This window comes from Ascaphus truei, chromosome 14 (assembly GCF_040206685.1).
Source record: "Ascaphus truei isolate aAscTru1 chromosome 14, aAscTru1.hap1, whole genome shotgun sequence".
In the NCBI taxonomy this organism is placed as follows: domain Eukaryota; kingdom Metazoa; phylum Chordata; class Amphibia; order Anura; family Ascaphidae; genus Ascaphus; species Ascaphus truei.
In genome coordinates this window covers 21,563,865-21,568,666 of record NC_134496.1, presented here as the reverse complement: position 1 = coordinate 21,568,666, position 4,802 = coordinate 21,563,865, and the positions used below count along the sequence as shown (strand labels likewise).

Below are 4,802 nucleotides of genomic sequence, written 5' to 3'. Positions count from 1 at the left end.
AGTGCATATGAGATATTATATTATAGGCAGTGCCGCCGACAGGGGGGGGGAGAGCCAGGGCAGTTGTCCCGGGCCCGGAGGCTGCGGGGGGCCTGGCCGGCCGGCGCTGACAGTTGGACCTGACCTCTGGCCGGGCTCCAGCTGTCCCAGCGCTGCTCTGTGTCCGGTTTCCGGGCCCCAGATTTCCTCCTGCGCTGCAGCAGGTGCTTCTCTCCGCTGGTGTTGCGGCCTCCCATGCAGGCCCCGCCCCTGCGCCGGAAGTTCAGCGGCTGGTAGGCACTGCACAGATGGCACACGCGCGAAGTGCAGCAGAGGAGGGGATGTGAGGTACAAGTGGGGGGGTGAGGTACAAGGGGGTGGTGAGGTGAGGTACAAGGGGGGGTGAGGTGCAAAGGGGGGAGGTGATGTCAGGTACAAGGGGGGTGTTGCATTTTGTGTGTGTGTTGCATTTTATCTGTGTGTGTGCTGCATTTTATGTGTGTTTTACATTTTATGTGTGTGCGTGTCTTGCATTTTGTGTGTGTGTTGCATTTTGTGTGTGTGTGTTGCATTTTGTGTGTGTGTGTTGCATTTTGTGTGTGTGTGTGTGTGTGTGTGTTGCATTTTGTGTGTGTGGGAGTGGGGGTAATTTTTGTGGGGGAATTGAGGGAGCGGGATTGAATGAAAGGGGGGTAATTAAGTGTTAGCGGAGAGAGGGGGTGGAAGAAGGAGGTGGGGGGATGTGGGAGAGTGAGAGAAATACACATAGAGATGGCTCACGAGGGTGTGAACAGCGGGGGCTCGCACGTCCACCGACCCATGGGGGGCCCTGTCTAAACTCTACTCCTGGGCCACATGAAATCGGTCGGCGGCCCTGATTATAGGGACCAAAATGTTATAGTCCATAAATTTCTCAAAAATGTTTTTTAGAAATAGAATTAAAGCCTTTTTGAGTGATTCTAGAAGAACTGTGTATCAGTCACGAGCACATTGCATTTTATTTAAACTATATGGTATTTAAAACCTATAAAGCATCTGCTGAGCATTCTCTGTACGTCTTTTAAATGATCCTGGGGCTATCTAGTTGATTTCTCATTCCTAATTATGTGAAGTAGTTACCATCTTCATTATCCATGTACTGACTGGCTGCTTCCAGGCTCATCTCTACAATATGACTTAGCAAGAGCCTCTCTATAATTCACTGCTTGTCTTGGCCATTTCCCCCAGGGATTAATATAGGAAATTAATCGTAAGTATGCTAAATTGAGTTCAATACAATGTGTGAAATAACTATCCTACACAAAATGGTAAGATATATGATATCCTACACAAGATATATGTAACCCTCCTTACTCAGCTCTAAAGGAGGTCACATCAAATTGACTGTATACAATGGCAGTGCTCAGTATCTCAGGACTTTGCAATGTGCCGGGTAGGTGCAGGCTGGGTGTGGGTGCCGGTTAGGTGCAGGCTGGGCATGTGTGCCGGGTAGGAGCAGGCTGGGCATGGATGCCGGGTACGTGCAGGCTGGGCGTGGGTGCCAGTTAGGTGCAGGCTGGGCATGGGTGCCAGGTACGTGGGTGCTGGTTAGGTGCAGGCTGGGCATGGGTGCGGGGTAGGTGCAGGCTGGGCGCGGGTGCCGGTTAGGTGCAGGCTGGGCATGGGTGCCAGGTACGTGCAGGCTGGGCGTGGGTGCCGGTTAGGTGCAGGCTGGGTATGGGTGCCGGGTAGGTGCAGCCTGGGCGCGGGTGCCGGGTAGGTGCAGGCTGGGCGCGGGTGCCGGGTAGGTGCAGGCTGGGTGTGGGTGCTGGGTAGGTACAGGCTCAGCGTGGGTGCCAGATAGGTGCAGGCGAGGCGTGGGTGCCGGGTACGTGCAGGCTGGGTGTGGGTGCTTGAATATAACTGGGATGGGCGCCAGGAACTTTAAGAAACAAAAAGGTGCTTTATTGGACAGCCGTCAGTAATGCTTCCCAGACACGGCCATACTGATTACTGGACAGGAATTTGTGGCAAACAATATAATTCTGGACTACATCCCCTGGTAGCTCTCACGCCTATGCTGGGGAGGTACTTAAACTTGTTACCCACAGTAAGGGATACATTGGTCTTCTCTTGCATGGGGTTAGTAATGCACCACCACTTGTTGAGTGGGCCCTCGTGGCATATTCTTTAGGATTCTGATTCAGCAACCCATTCGTCTACTGCATACTTTCTGTATACCCATCTGACCAGGAATGCACGAGGAACCTTCCGGTTGGGCCAGTCTAAACATATTCCGGAGTTAGGCAGTGTCCATAGTGGAACGCGCTAGCTTCTGCACTCCTCCGTGACCCGGCGTCGTGCTTGAAATACAAACTTGTTTGTATTGCGAAGCGCTGCTCTCCCGGTAGCGAATGTGCACCTACTAGCGCACGCATTATGCACATATGCATTGGCGTCCCAGTGTTTGTTTCATAGCTTGCGCCGTATCCTGCACTATGGACGCGGCCTTACTATGCCTTACCAAGAGCATGCTTCCTCCTTTTCGCTGGCGCTTACGCTTTCAATAGGCACGTTTCTAACTGAAAACAACAAATAGTGACAGAACACTTCTTAGCACATACAAACCTATTTATAGGACTAACAGTGAGGACCCCAGTCAGAACTCTGAAGAACCTGCTTCTAGAACATGGCGTGGAGATATATACCCTCTATACTCCATATAGTGACATACAAGGGAGTGGCAATCTCATCTGCATAGTCATCCTACAGCACATGATGTGGAGGGACGTAACCTGAGTGAGCTCACACAACAGTTAACCCATCAAGACCATTGACCACTTAACTGAAAGAGTAGTCCTCAAAGAGGAGGCTCTTTGGCTGAGCCACTGATTAAGCCACCTGTGCTGAAGCAGGGATCTGACCTGTTGGTGGCCCTGAGCACTGGAGTTGGCCACTCCTGATCTACTGTCACTTACAAAATTGCAATTAAAACATTGCTTGAACATGGATTCTAAATGATATCATTCTTCCCTAATCACGATCCCAACACTAGACCCCTAAGAGACACTGACATTTCAATCCCTAGCACCACTGTTCTTATTCCTAAAATCTTTACACATTTAAAAAGAAATGGCTTTTTCACTAAGTAAGAATGTGTCACCAACGCATGTGTTCAGTTGATCCAGATCTTGATGAGAAGTTATAATTTGAACCAATATAATTTTTATATGGTCTTTATGGGACTCCATAAAGGAATAATGTCTCTGGCAAAGTTCTGCAAATGCTACCGATATTTCTTCCTGTTAAGCACATAGCCCCGTGATATTTCATGCTGCAGCATTTTGTACGTTGTTATAAATGAATGGCTTTCTAATGTTAAAAATAATATTGTGTTGTAAATTCGTTACGTTAAAATGTATTAACACGGAAGTGACATTTTTTCCATAAAATTCATTTTTAATAAAACACAAAATATTATTTCTTCAGGTACTCTTTGCATAATTAAAATAGCCCATTATTCACATTAAAATCCCCTATTTTAGCAGGAATAAATATGCAGTGGTGCCAAACCCAAAGCAAAAGAAAAATGTATGTATATAAACAACATTAATGAATGTATTTTGCAGCTCGCAAACCCCTGTTCCATACTCGGGTGTTCTGCCGAACCCATAATCATTAGTTCCGCCTTGTCAAGGTCCAGCTTCAGCGAATTCAACTCCATCCATCCCGCCACCTCGTCTAGATACACTGCCAGTTTGGCAACAACTGTCTGTGGGCAGCCCTGCAAAGAACCATAGATATGGGTGTCATTGGCATGCTGGTGGCACTTGAGACCACGCTTTCAGATTATATTGTCTTACATACATGTTAAACAGGAGCAGTGACAGCACTGACCCTTGAGGGACCCGAGAGGGGACAGGTCCCACACCTACATATAGATATAGACCTTGTGAGGGTGAATAGTTATAGACCTGGGGAGGGGGGTAGTTATAGACCTGAGGGATGAGTAGTTATAGACCTAGGGAGGGGGGATAGTTATAGACCTAGGGAAGGGATTCGTTGTAGACCTGGGTAGGGGAGTAGTTATAGACCTGGGGAGGGGAGTAGTTATAGACCTAGGGAGGGGGGATTGTTATAGACCTAGGGAGGGGGGATTGTTATAGACCTGGGAAGGGGAGTAGTTATAGACCTGGGGAGGGGAGTAGATATAGACCTGGGTAGGGGGGATAGTTATAGACCTGGGGAGGGGAGTAGTTATAGACCTGGGGGGGAGGAGATCACTCACACTGGTTCGGGAACGCACTATACTGCCTGGGATCAGAGCAGAGAGTCTGGAGCATTATACTTCGCTGGAGGTACTTCCATCAGTTCCCATGTCACTTTGTCCTACTGTTCGTGCTCTTCCACATTAGGAAACTTCCATAGAGCTTTCCACAGCAGTACTGTACCAGCATGTCTGTATGATGACTCTTGAGAGTTGAGATAAAAAAGATGCGCAAATATAGTAAGAAAAAACTTTATTTGGCATGTACTGTATCTCTAAATAGTTATGGGTTATTGGAAGTAAATTAATATTAATGTGACTGATATTTTTGTTCCTGTGTAAAGATGATTTTTACATAATTCGTTTTTTGTTATAACATAAGAATGACATCACAGTTTATTAATGTGACATATTAGGTTATTATAGCTTAACCCCCTTATAACGCTGTGCTTGCGGTCCAAAGAATCACATTGCGCTATAAGCGGATCGCGTTAGAAATAATGTACAATTGTATGCATTGTACAATAAAGTATTTAAGATACCAATAATCGTGTTGTAAAGTATTCATAAATACGAA

General features: G+C 47.1%; 1 long non-coding RNA gene across 1 annotated transcript; it reads right to left on the bottom strand.

Moving 5' to 3' along the window:
* Positions 1–3,396: 3,396 nt before the first annotated feature.
* LOC142465381 (uncharacterized) lies at positions 3,397–4,426 on the bottom strand. Its single transcript, XR_012787859.1, has 2 exons — positions 4,247–4,426; positions 3,397–3,742 (listed from the first exon to the last, which is right to left on the bottom strand). It is a non-coding gene; the product is annotated as an uncharacterized LOC142465381 (long non-coding RNA).
* Between the last annotated feature and the right edge of the window lie 376 nt (positions 4,427–4,802).